Source organism: Anthonomus grandis, chromosome 1 (genome assembly GCF_022605725.1).
Source record: "Anthonomus grandis grandis chromosome 1, icAntGran1.3, whole genome shotgun sequence".
Classification (NCBI taxonomy): Eukaryota; Metazoa; Arthropoda; class Insecta; order Coleoptera; family Curculionidae; genus Anthonomus; species Anthonomus grandis.
In genome coordinates this window covers 30470358-30485355 of record NC_065546.1, presented here as the reverse complement: position 1 = coordinate 30485355, position 14998 = coordinate 30470358, and positions in this window count along the sequence as shown.

Here is a 14998-nt window from a genome sequence, read left to right as displayed (position 1 = left end):
TTATTCATATTTCTTTAAATTCACACTGTCAATGACACATTACTACTGTAATGCATCCCTCTCCTGGTTTAATTATCCATGCTTTCTGTTGACGGTCCGTCACTTTTCTGATTGGTCTTAATTAATTTTTTCTCTGATTGGCTGATATTGACAGCTCAGGCGAGAGGTGGAGTCGTTACTGATTTAGTCGGTACTGCGTCCATTTTTCAACGACTTGTTCCCGTGTTGCAGGTAGGAGCGCACGTAAAAGGCCAGTTTTTTATTTAAGTTTGTGAAGCAGGAAGTGCCCAATATACTTTGTAATTTATAGTCGTTAATCTTGTTCCTTTAGGGAACCATTTAATTCATAATCTCTCTACTCTCTACTAATCTACTTCTCTTTATTCTTCTTCAATTGTTGATGGCTGCAGGCTTTTGATTTCCCCGAGAAATTTCTGAAAGCGGTGGAGCTGGAGCCAGAGTTAGAGCTAGTATTAGAGATTCCCAGTCCGGATAGCTGAGCTACAAATGGCATACATTCATAGTCTCGGTTTTGAAGGCTATCCGTTCATTTCTTGGAGGAATATACAGGCCAGTTTATTCCATTTATTTAAATATTACTAACCATAGATTTGTCTTACTTATTTAAGTTTTTACCTTTAATTTCAATTTACTACTACAAATATTTAATCAATATCATAAGTTAATACGTCAATTTATTATCTATAATTTTAGTTATTTTTTGTTCAGTATTTTTCAGTACCTTTTTTGTGAGTTGAGTAGATATAACTCTGTGATATGCCTTAGGTAAAAAGGTTCATGAACTTTGCCCTGCGTACTACAAATATATACAAAAAAACTTTAATAATTGCAATTTATTTTTCAAGTGCTAAAATCTACCTAGTAGCGAAATCATAATTTAAATATTACTTTTGTCAAACTTATTTTAATTATATCAACATTATTCATATTTTAATTCATAATAAATTATTAACATTTAACAGATTAGAACATAAGGTGTATATGTCGCAGCCTTATTGTAAAATCAGTCATATTGTAATACGCCTAGGCTTTTTTAATATGCCTAGGCATATTGTCATATAGTTCAAATAATTCAAAATATCACCATTTGACTAATAATTTTAGGCGTATTATAATATGACTGAATCTTAGTAGGCTTATTGTTCAATTCAATCTGTACGAGAGTATATTACAATATGACTACATGACATCAGGCGTATTATAATACGACTGACGGCCATCCAGTCGAATTATTATATAAAAGCAATATCATCTCGGCTTTTGCTTCATTGCAGTTAATTTGTTATTTCTATGTATAATATAGTTATTGTAGAAATAGATGTAGAATGTATAGCTAAAAATCTTGGCCTTGGACTTTTTTTAGCTTTCACAAAACTAGTAGTAGAGAGGAAAAAAAAGTTAAGTTATAAATATTTTAAATAAAAAATTTATTTGGAATGTAAAAATTACAGTTCTAGAGTAATTATTTACTATTGGTGGATTTTAGTTGGAGTTATAGGTCTAAGCTAGAAAATTACTTTGAAAAAAAATTGTATTTGCCGACGTTTTAATTTAAACTAGATCATCCTCAGGGCACTAAAAACAGGTAAAATTTATGTTAATTTTATAAATACCTATGGAAAATTAAATCAGAGTTAATAATTATCTGTATAAAATGGACATAAATTAAATATACAGATAATAATTATTAACTCTGATTTATTATATTATCATAAATTTTGCCTGTTTTTAGTGCCCTGAGGATGATCTAATTTAAATTGAAACATCGGCAGATACAAGCATTTTTCTCCAAAGTGTTTTTTCTTTGACCTAAATCCGTTAAAAATATTTTAATATTTTTGAAAATATACAAATATACCAAGAGTTTAAGGTTGAGGTCACAAACAAAAAAAAAAATTATTATTTATTACAGCATGGTCCGCTTTTATGACATTTGCTACTACATTTCATATGAGCTTTAAAACATAAATATTTATTGTTGCGACACTGTACCTTGCTTGGTCTACAAGAACACTTTCAAACCCTGTCCTTCAAACTTTGAAAACAATCTTAGAGCTTCCCTTAAAGAAATTGACTTTTCTTCCGGGATGTTAATTATGGTATTATTTTTGCAATAAGAAATTTCATCCCTGGTAAACCATCGATTTAAGATGCCATGTGTAGTACCAATTTGATAAACACCGTTAGTTACATTTACTATAGCTTCTTATATATTCTTGGAATCAAGTGGTCCTCTATCTACCTTAGGAACCTCGATTGCAACAATTTAGCCCACATCCAGAGGCTTTAATTTTTTGCTGACTTCCAAGATTTTTTCTGCAGCGCGTTTTTGTCCCAGAGCAGATCCTTCTCTTTGTTGCGTGACTTTTTCTTCATTTCTGCATAGATCACAAGTCTGCTGTTGTTGATTTAAGGAAATTATTTTGGTTATACTTTATACATCTTAGGGTGGAAGCATCTGTAATAGTTTCTTTATTGTCAATATCAGGTTTTTGCTGAGAAATATTTTCATGATCTTTTTCCACAAATTCCTCTGTAGCATTGTCATCAATATACAGTATTTCTACTCCATGGTTTGCTTCTAAATCGTCTATTGGTTCTTCTAACTCATAGGTAAGTACCATCCTGTCATCTGTATTATTCAAGTCGGTAACTACTGAAGTTTCGATTTCTTTATAAATGTCAGTAGAATATTTGTCGTCAGTGTGATTGCTAGTCGTGTCGATTTGTAATCTAGTTATTGTGGCATCGTGTACTCCATCAGATGTTTCGTAGCGATCAGCTAAAGAATCTTCTGGACAACCTCCAGTTGAACTATTATTTAAAGTTATTTCTAAATCTTCTTCTTTATTTATAGTATGAATAACTTCAGAAGGCAAATTAGTAGAAAACAAACCAACTTGAAAATCCACTCCAAATAAAGCTTTGTATGGGGAACGTTTAATGATCCTGTGATAGGAAGAATTTTTTTGCCACTGAACAAAATAGCAGCCAAGGGACCAGTTTGTTGAATTATTATCTTTTAGCCAAGATTTAAGCATATTTTCCACATCCTGGTTTGATCTTTCAACACTTCCTTGACTTTGCGGGTGACGCGGGCGTCCATTAATGATCTTACAAGAGGGCCATTTAGCAACCATTTCATGGATTATCTGGTTTACAATTTCTCTTCCATTATCACTTTGCAAGATAATAGGTGCTCCGAATTCTAAAAAAAATTTTTGTTCTTCGCATATATCTTTGGCATTCTTAGATTTTAAAGGTCTGAGATGAATAAATTTGGTAAGATGTCCTGAGAATGTCCAGTTTCTATATTTTGTGATGAACTTTCGGGTAACTGGCTGGAAGGGGTGGGTGTTGCTCGTGACAGCAGCTCTTCGGTTTGTGATTAATTCTGTACTAAAGAGTCCGAATTTTGTTCTTCGGCCGGTAAGCCATCTGCAGACGAATCTTGTTCCGGATCTAGTGTAGACAGTTGGCTGGGGTTTGGGGGTAAATTTCCAGCTGGTGTACATAACGTTTTGATGAAAGGAAGTATGAACTGCATGACTTCTGCCAAGTAATATGGCTTTTTATTTTTGGTGCCTGAACCACTGGGAGAGGGTTTCATATGCCGGACATAAACAGAGCGAAGATTCTTCCATTTCTCCTTGTAGTCACGCACTGCAAAAAAAATCCTTATATAGAAATAAAAGAATGTAGAAATGATAGGTAATTAAATTATAATTATTATTAAGATCTGTACATTACAATATGCGGGGTGTTAATTAAGTATGGACAGGGTGTTTCCTATAAAATTATATCTCCCCTTATTTTGGTCAATTTTGACGTACTCTGTAGGTGAAAAAAATATTTTTTCTAAAACTTCATTTTAAATCATAAATAAACTTTTCTATTTAATACTTTTTTGAGAAACATCAAATAAAAAAGATAAAGGGAGGTCAATAATATTAAAAACACCCTGTACATACTTAATTAACATTATGTATTATATATTGTGTAAAGTACGATTATGTCAATAATTTATTAACATGTTTGCGATTTGCGATCCTTCAAAGAGCGCTGCCTCCGACTGGCAACACTTAATATAATATGGCAAAATACGATGAAAGTTAAAATTATATTTTCTCTTTTGCAGGTACTTGGCAACAGGATGCACTTTTGTATCACTATCGTTGTACTTTGCTAGAGGAGAGAGTACCATTATTTACATTGTACGTGAAACTACTAAAGTGATTTGGAGAGCTTTGAAAGATTCTTATATGGCTATACCAACTGTACAGAAATGGAAGACCATAGCTCAACATTTCTATTCACTGTGGAATTTACCGAACTGTCTAGGTGCGATAGATAGGAAGCACATCCGGATTGAAAAACTACCTGGCACAGGATCAACTAATTTCAATTATAAAAGTTATCACTCTATAGTCCTATTGGCATGCAGTGATGCAGATGGATTTTTTACTGTCATCGAAACCGGGTACGCTGGCAGAAACAGTGATGGCGGAATATTTCGTTCATCAGCTATAAAACACTGGATTACAAATGAAAGACTAAATATACCTCAGCCTTCAACAATGCCAGATGATTTAAATGAGTACGCTTTCCCTTACTACTTTATTGGAGACGAAGCTTTTCCGTTGACTCCATATCTACTATGACCATACCCTCAAAGAACTCTTGATAACGTTAAAAGAATTTTCAATTACAAAAAGAAAAGAAGAAAAAGCATAGAATGTGTTTTCGCCATGATGGTCCAAAAATTTCAGGTACTCGACAGGGCTATTCGCTGTCGGTCGACGGCAAGTGTAATTGATATAATATAAGCCGTTTGCATTCTTCATAATTTTGTTCGTTCTATAGAAGGTATACCATATACTCAACCACAATCTGACTCCGAAATGACCGATGGCACTACTGCAATAAAACCCCAAGCCCTCGTATTACGTCCACGGGCTACTGCTTATGAGATCAGGAATTATTTAGCAAACCACTTTCTCACTCCTCGAGCTTTGCTACCATGGCAATAGAAATATTGCACATAAAAGTACTTTACCATATATAAAATATTTATTAGAATATAAACTAAACTGCAGGCACACTTTCCATTTATGTATTTTATTTAATTTAAGATATTGCGAGCTTACCTGTGAGATCTACTACTTTGCCGACTTCACTCCAAGCTTTGTCAGTGATATCTCTTCTTGAGTACCCTTTTATTTTATAATTATAGAATACAGGGCGTTTTTCCACTTCTTGTACGAATTTTATATTACTAGTTTGCTCCATTTTTAATCGCTGCGCTTAAGATACTGTCGAAGCACGGCGACAAGCATGTCAGGTCGCGGATACTCGGATTACGTTCGTTTTCTAGTCGCCGCGATTCGAGTAGCTCTGTGTGAGTGGCGCCATTGAAATACGCAAGCGGAGTTGTCTAGTCGCCCAGTCTCTAAGTATCTAAGCTACTACGGTTTCTTTTCAGTCTCTCCATGTGAGGAAGGCCTTAGTGCCGCCGCTTTTTTAAATTTCTAAGTCGCCAATTTATTCCCTTAGGAATTCTCTTCATAGATAATTAAATGTTATTACGTAATGTCGTCTCGCCAAAGATTCTATATTGACAACACTGAGTAGGTGCATTATGGGATAAGCAGATTATTTGTGGTAACTATTTAAAGCAGTTGTTCTATACCTGCAATCAAAGTTTTAGGCAACCATAATCGTTCTACTTCTTTGGTTATAATCAAACGATTTTTATCGTTGCTATTTTATGACCCTAATAGAATATTATCATTAACCGTAAATGAAATAAAATTAATCGAGCTATTTGATTGTTGCAATTTATGAATTATGTGTTGACAATAATGTGTTTTTCAATTAGATGATTTTCGCCATCTGCTGACAATATAATGAATTGGAAATCAGTAATAATGCCCTTAAGGCAATTGAGGCTAATGATGTGAATGAAGATTCAGCTTTGACTAACAAGTCAAATGATATCTTAACCTTAAAAAATGAGAATAAATGCATGAGTATGGAAATTGCATGCTGATAGAAAGTTATTAAGAAGATGGAACATACTATTTATAATCAACAATTGACAATTTGAAGTCAATAAACGATTATATCAGTAAAGCTGCAAATAAGCAATATGCTTTATAATAATCAGTTTTTTAGCGTATGCTTTTTTTGATAGCGGGATATTAATTAGTCTGTAGAAAAGAGAATTGAAGAAGGTACTTTAGTAAGAATCAGAAAAGTACTAAATTACACTATTGGTAGTGGTGGACTTACGATAAATTTCAAACGTAAGTTTACTGTTTCATCTGTTAAATAAAAAATCTAGAAACGGCAAAATATCCTCTCTTTCTTTTTCAATTGTAAAAAAAATTATTAGAATTCTAGCAAGATCTATATTCTAGTAAGTTTCTAGCGATAATTTAGATTGCGAAGGTAGTGAATTAAAAAAGAATTGACGCTCTAAAATACTGTAATTTTTTCTTCTGAATTTTGATTTTCTTCTAAAGGTTTACTACATATTGACTACTACATCCAATAAACAAGCAGTTTATACGCGACAATTAACTACCATGTTGCGCTCATTCTAATTAAAGTTTACAGCCCTTTTAACCTGGCAGCCTATTTGTCCTCATAACCCAAGGAGCTCGCCGCTCTAACCCCTTCGCCTTTAATTTCCAGAAACCTGTTCTATGGCCCATTATCTGGAAACGACACGTGAGTTAACCGGATGACGTTAAGATTTTATGCTTTTTGACGCACTAGCATTACCTCTCTCTCAATTTAATTAAAACCAATCTGACATCTTAAAAGATTGATAACCATCCCTCAACAAATTATGCATAAAAACAAATCGATTTTTTAGTAATATAGTTTAGTTATTATTGAAAATATCTAAAAAAATATATTCTATTTCATTTTATTTTTTTTATGTTAATCCAAAAAAAAAACAAATTTAGTTTATTAACGCACTGCTAAATTACAAATTCGAATTGTCTCTATTTCACTGGTTTTATATAAAGCGCTAATTTTAGTCGAAAACGGCCAAAAACGTGTGTGTGTTTTTTTTTTTTCGTTTAAATTGAGTGAAGTGACGGGCACGCCCCACGCATCCGATGCAAATTCGGAGTGACACGATGACAATCAAATAAATAATTGTTCGCGTAAACGACACGCTACTGTTTAAATTTCATGGTTTTTCCGAATAACTAGCTAAACAAACTCTCCCTACCGGTTTGGAAATACTGAGTGAAATAACGGATTTTCGAAAACAGTGGAGTATCAGAAATGGCTTTTGAGAAAACGCTTATTTATTATTTTATATATTTATTTAAAGAAACGATGCACTTAACAGATAGACGCAGCTGTCCAAATATTGAGTAGTACAAAGTATACAAAGCAAAATCAATAGTCTAGCGAATATTCTATATTTCTAATACGACTTACCTAAAGTATTATCAAGCGTCTTATTTAAACTAACAAAGCTTTAATTTTTTGCTTATATGTGATATAACTTTCAGGGAATTTTGAGGTAAGGATTTACTTCTTAGGGCACTATTGTGAGCATCGGGAACTTACAGGTGCAACTATAAGTAAATATGGATATTTTTTAACTTACTATTGACTAGATGGCTTAGAAACGGATAAATTATTTTCTACTTAAATATTAGCGTTAATATGTAGGGTAGACCGGGGATAAAAGTGCCATTTCTAGTAAAAATTGGCATTAAAAAAACTTTGAGAGGTCACTTTTTTTTAATTTTTGGTTCCTGTGGTAACTGTAACCTTAAGTTAATAAACTGGCTTGTCACAAAAATCTAAGGTGAAGAAAAACACTGATATTATCAGTTTTTATGGGTTCTGGTAAATGGCACTTTTTACCCCATGCATGGGATAGAAAGTGACGCCCATGGGGTAAGTTGTGCCGTGATAGAATAGAATAGAAACTACGTAAGTAAGGCTGCTTTTAATACGTTTAAGTAAACGTAAGAAGTGAACTTCATCTTCAAAAGGTAAACAACTGAACAAGGAACTGTTAAAAAATGAAAAACTTAGTCCATATCTCTGTCGCAGTTAAGGCAGATAAACCATTTTGAATCACCCGTAATGCATTTGTCGTGAGCCCACTCTTTGCAGGTTCTACATTGCACCCATTCCTCTGAAGGTAAGCTCTGTGAATATGAATCTCAATATATTAGACAAACGCAGTCATCCTCCAAATCGGTTGAGGAATTCGAGTCTTGATTCTTCTTGCTTGAGTAAACCCTTTTTTTAACTTGGTTTGCCTTTTGTTTAACTTGTTTCATCTTTTTCTGACTTATTGTTGCCTGTTCCTGCTCTAGGGCGTCCTTCTCGGGAGTGTCTGTAAGCACAGCGGTATGTCTACGTTTTTTGCCCTTTGTCGATCCTGTTCGAGGTCCTGCTTTGGGAAGGGGTTTTACTATGTGTGGAGAAAAGGTTTTCCTTCCTGGCAGATTATCAATGTTAGATGGTCCAGCAATTGGATTTTCGGGATTGTTTATATTTTTTTACATTCTTTATTTTGCGGTTGGTCATTTTCATTAAGGGCAGGATATTGACTATTTTCATTGGGTTGTTAAGAAGATTCATCAAAAATGAGTCCTTGAAGATTTTCATTGACGACTTGTGGTTCATTCTCAAGAACTTGGTTGTCCTGATTGTCATTTCCGTTAGGGGGAACTGGTCGATCTGTGACATATGCTGAAGCAAAATCAATGTCTGAGAATACATCTCGATTAAAAGGAAAAATGCCACTCTTTTTAAAAGAATTTTTAATATTGTTAGGACACATCGCTAGGGGGTAAGCTGAATTAACAATCGATGGAATATCATAAATTGTAATATTCTTTCCGGCATTACTTCTCATCCAGGCATCTTGGGTAGAAGATAGGTATTTCTTAAACGGGCCGTATACACCCACATCTAATGGCTGCAGCCTATGCGAGCAGTGGGGCGGAAACTAATAAAATAATGCCATTATATTTCGCCAAATTTAACACTGATATAGCTGTCGCAACAATTATTTTTCCGCGTCTAAAGTTAAATTTTTATATTTATACATTGGCAATACTTGGTTGGCACCTGGATGCGCAGACGACTTAGCAGTCTTGCGATTGAAGCGCCACCAGTCGTCTCTCTCTCTCTCTCCAAGCATATTAAAAAAGTAATTCTCAAAAGGTAGTTCTTCGCAAGTTCCTTTTCGCAAAAGTCTACATTGTTTTTAAGAAAATCTAATCTAAGTGAATACTTTGAAACAAGCAGAACCCAGTCAAGTTCTCCAAAGGAAATCAGGGATCCCTGCGACACTCACATCCAAAAATTCCAAAGGTAAGGTGCCATTCATCATTTTTATTGCCAAAGTATACCCTTTTCGCGTCGAATCTCAACAAAAAATTTGTCTTTCCAAAGGAACCACCTTTTCGCGACAATAGCTAAATGCAAAATATGGTTATCTAACAACAGAAGGACTGGTGATTGCTTTGTCGGTTTCACATGATAAAATAATGAACACATAATGAAATGCCTCATGAACAAAAAGAAGCTATCTTCTGTCATCCATCCGGATGAATTTGCTGTACCAATACATTCGGGTGGTCCACCCTGAATAAAATAATCTTTAAAATTCTTTCGGGGAAATAAAAACATAGGTGGTATACAAAGCCCACTTGTAGAAACTGCTGTTGTAAGTGTAACATTTGTACCCCTTTCGCCTGAAGTAAGAACACCGACTTGCTTTGACCCCTTCACTCCTACAATCTTTGGAGGTTTCAAGACTGTTGAAACTCCAGTTTCGTCTGTATTCCATATAGAGGAAGCAGTGAATAAGTAGCGCTCCAAAACATTATTTAATTTGTCGAAAAAATCGGTTACATTTTTCTTCTTAAAAGATGTTGCCCTTTCCAAACTAATGGCCTCAGGTGTTCGAATAGAAAGTCGTGTGTTTCTTTTTAGAAACGCTGCAAACCAGTCAGCTCCAGCTTGTTTGTTTTGTCGCCATGAGCCTGGCATATCTTTATTAAATTGGACTGCACACTCGTATGCTAGTCGACGCACTTCTTTTGGAGTTAAACCGAAGTATATTTGTGCAGACTGTGTTAAATATTTACTAAATGCTGTCTCTTCCTCATCATTAAAAACCCTACGTGCTGATCTATATCCAAAGGTTGTGTCTGGATCGGTGTTACGTCGCTGAATATATCTATTCAAAGAGATTCTACATATCCCAAGATCTTTGGCTACCGACCTTATGGACTGTCCATTTTGTGTAACAAGATCAGCTGCGCGATGCATTTCTTCTAAAGAAGTTTGCCCTCTCCCAGTTTTAAGTTCGCATTCTGAAAAAAAAAATGTATTTAATCATTCTGCATAGTGGGGTAAAAAGTGCCACATAGAACGTGTGTGGCACTTTAGACCCCAACTTGTTTTTTTCCAAAACTATTGATATAATAAAAAAAACTATCTGAAGTTTGAAGATTTGACAGCACTGTATGAAAATAGAATCAATAAGGTATCAGAACAAACTTAACCTGGTTTAAATTCGATGAAAAATAGCTTCTTCCGAACAAAAACTATACTATGGTAAATTTTTACGTAGTAGGGCACAAAACACAAAATGATGCGTCCTTTCGCTTACACGGCTACTAGAACACTGAATGCATGGGCTCGTCTGGCGGCGGTATAGGACTGATCTTAGAATCTTAGTGTCGAGTGCATTTCGGTTAATTTAAAGAAATGGCGGCAAGTGGCACTTTCTGCCCGTGGCACTTTTATGCCCGGTCTACCCTACTATTCTTATTTAAAATTATTTTTGCAGACAACAGTATTAAACAGAAAGCTATTGGAAACAAATCCAGATTTAATTTACGACTTACCTAATGACCTAGACTCAGATGTAGAAATTGACGGAGATGACTAGCCGTTGGGCGATGATATTCAGGCTAGTGAAACTGATCCGGTCATTGATGTTGATGGAGATATGAAAATATATCGGAGTGCGAAAGTGAAAGTTTGGATGAAGACGATATTTTACCACTTTCCCATTTTCAAAAATTTTGTTGGCGTAAAGGGTTCTTTCAATCAAAGCGCAGCCCTATCATTGATAAATTGCGAGACACTGAAATTTAAATAGTAACTCTACGAAAATATTTCGAAAGATATTTGAATGACGACTTTTCTCAGTCGAAATCAGATAGTATCTTCAACGCGATACTATCTTCAAAGGACTGGTAAAGTTTTACGGGTTTCTTTAGAAGACATTAACAAGTTTTTTGGAATGCATGTTATCATGGGAGTCATTAAATAACCACGGATACATAGGTACTAGAATGCTAAGTTCCTGTCGTCACTTGCTATGCTTAGAGATAAATTTGACTTGCTTCAAGTAAACTTCCATATTCTTGACTATTTTAGTGTTTCAGAATAAGAAAGTAAAGCTAACAAATTATGAAAGGTGCAACCTATGATTGATTTAATTAAGGATCGATGCCGTCAGATATCAATAACAAATAAGCCTTGTTCAATCGAGGAGCAGATGATCCTTTTCCTTGGCCGCTTTCCTGTACGACAATACGTAAACAAAAGTAAGCCGCGCATAGTGGAACTGAAAAACTTTGTTGCAACTACTAATACTGGAACATTTCTTGATTTTAAAATCTATCAAGAGTTGACAACTAAGCTACGGAGCAGAGATTTAGGATTAGGCCCTTAAATTATTAAAGTTATTATTAAGTACAGGCCTATTTCCCTACTTAGCCACTTTGGTAAACTATTTGAATCTTTCCTGTTAAAACAATTATTCTTTAAGGACAAAGCAGCTATTGATGTTAATCAGCACGGCTTTTTCCAAAAAAGATCGGTAATAACCAACTTAATACCATTTATACAGAGTATAAACGAAAGTATGGATAGGGGTCTGGAAACTTGTGCTGTGTACACCAACTTTTCCAAGGCTTTTGATAAGGTACAGCATCCTACACTTTTCGTGAAGTTGGAAAATTTCGGTGTGCACGGGGCCTTACTCAAACTCATTAAAGCTTATCTTACGAATCGCTCTCAGTACGTTGTCATAAATGGAGTAAAGTCTTCTTGTACAACCGTAACTAACAGGAGTACCGCAAGGTTCTCATTTGGGACCGATTTTGTTCTCAATCTTTTTAAATGATATTGGTCAACGTTTCTCTATCTGTAAATATCTTGCATATGTAGATCACCTAAAAATCTTTACAACAATTAAGAAGGTATCAAATTTTGAAAGGTACTGTACCTTAAATAAATTATTTATTAATCCAGAAAAATGTCATTCTATACTTTTTAGCAGAAAACCATCTCAGACACAAAACAAATGTGATGTCTATCTCGGAGTATCTTAAAGTATGTAGAATTTATTAAGGATTTGGGTGTCACGTTGGATTCCAGACTGCTCTTGATGTTCATATAGAAAACATTGTCTAGAAAGCTCTAAAAAATCTCGGTTTTATATCTCGATTTACGGTTTAAAGGGTTTTAGTAATCAATCATCATTAATATTATTATAAAATGCATTCGTTAAACCTACTATAGAATATGCAACAGTGGCTTGGAATCCGATGTATCACAAATATATTGACCAGATTGAAAGGGTACAACGCAAGTTTGTAAATATAGTAAATTTCCGCATTAATAGACAAAGACATTTTTTCACTTACTATGATAACTTAAAATTTTGGTATGAAGCCCTTAGAGATTCGTAGAAACAATTTTGTTTTATAAAATTATTAATAATCTAATAGACTGCCCTCTCTGCCTGAAAAATTTACATATCAACGTTAATCCTTATATCTTACGTAATAGGTCGACCTTTAGCATCTCAAGATATTTTTCAAACTATTTGTCTAACTCTCCATTGTTTAGATGTGCCCGTAGCTTTAATAATTTTCAAGAAACTAATTTAAATAATGATATATTTTTCTCCAGTATGGCTTCATTTAAGCGATACTTCTAGAAATTCTACCTAATTTCGCAAGGAACGATAAATATTGTCCTATTTTTCCTATTGTATATTACTTCTTTATTGTTTATAAGAGATACTATTAAATGTTTGGCAAAGCGCTTACTTGTATTTAAATTCATAAGATATTTTGTGCTTTCCTGTTATTGGATTGCTTAGTCTATCTGTAGGAGAGCCTTGTACTTAAATAAATAAATAAATAAGTTGTTTTATGGTTGGTCGAAACACTACCTCAAGAAAGCTCTGTAATTTTTTACAGATATTTTACTACTGTTCCGCTATTACACAAATTAGCTGAAATACATATTGATGATATCGGTATTATTATGTCAAACTTCCTGAAAGGCTGTTGCTTTAAAAGTGACAAAAGTATGACACGCGGAGAATCTAAAGAGTTTGTTGACAATAATAACAAAATGTCCATATCAAAAAACAAAAAGAAACTGTACAAACTAAGGACAAAAAAGTAGTATTTAGGTTGCTAACGATGTGTGCCGAATTTCAAATTTTTATATAAACACATTCAAAATATAAAAGGGGGGACAATTAATAGGAGCCACACTGTATATCGGTTTTGTAACGTATTAAAGGATCTCCTAAGAATGAACTTTTGTATAAACTTGGTTCTTTTTTGATTCTTAAGACATTATATAGGGGTTTAAATCCACATTATAAAAATTTTGCATTTCAATAAGATATGGTGTTTAATTAGTCTTGCAACCTTTATAAAACTAGTTTCGCTAGTTAAGTAGTAAGGTGAGTAGTAGGTAGTAAGGTAGTAGGTGTACAACAACCTATAAAAATCGGTGAATAATATACTGCCTTTATGATATCCTTCACATTAAGAAAAATATATTTACAGAGAAAAAGATTACTAAGTTCCTAAGTTTCAATATACATACAACGCTATTGTTATTTTAAAAAGATTTACCTAAATCCTCAAACAAAAACTTACTTAAAAAATAATTCCTGAAAGGAAAACATGTATCATTTAAAATTAAAATAAGCAGAAAATTAAAGCTTTACATTAAATAAATAAATAAATAAATAAATAATCTTTTTATTTAGCACTTGGCTACTTATATCTACTTAACAGAAAACAAAAAATCAATTTTGATTGCGTAAATAAACAAATAGTCCCCTATTAAACATATGTACACTTGGTGCATTGTTTACCTCCTCAGGCAACTTATTAAACATGCACAGTCCCTCGTAAAACAAAGTTTTTTGTAACGCGGATGTCGTTACCTGCCTAATGTTAAAGTTTTGCTTAAATCTAATGTTATAGTTATGGAATTGTACTCTTCTTTTTAAATAAACAGATACCCTGGCAATAAGTTATTTTCAATTTTATATACAATAGAAAGATTTGCCTTTTTTATGTTTTGCTCAACATTTAACCAATTTAAAGAATTTAACATGTCTTTAGTCGGCACATATTTGCTACAATTCAATAATACACGCATTATTTTATTTTGCTGTATTTGTAATTTTTGTATCTCTTCTTTGTTGCAAGAAATCAATAATGAACTACAATACGTGAAGTGAGGTAAAATTATAGTTTTGTAAAAATAAATAAATAAATAAATAATAAATAAATAAATAAATAAAATTATATTTGGTCAAAAATTAACATTTTTGACCATTTAGAAACAACATACGATATTCTATTAAAAAACCCTACTTTTTTTCCTATTTTCTTACATAAATAATTTACATGACCTAAATACCCCACCTAAATATTTAATTTCAGTTACAAACTCTATAGGTGAACCATTTATGAACAAAGACAATCCTAAATCGAAAAAATATTTACATTTTGTTACTGATCCTACTACCATACATTTAGTCTTTAAAGAATTCAGTTTTAATCTATTTTTACATAACCAATCATACAACACATTAAGCTCACTATTAAATATATTTACAATTTCTAAATAATCTTCTCCAGAGACG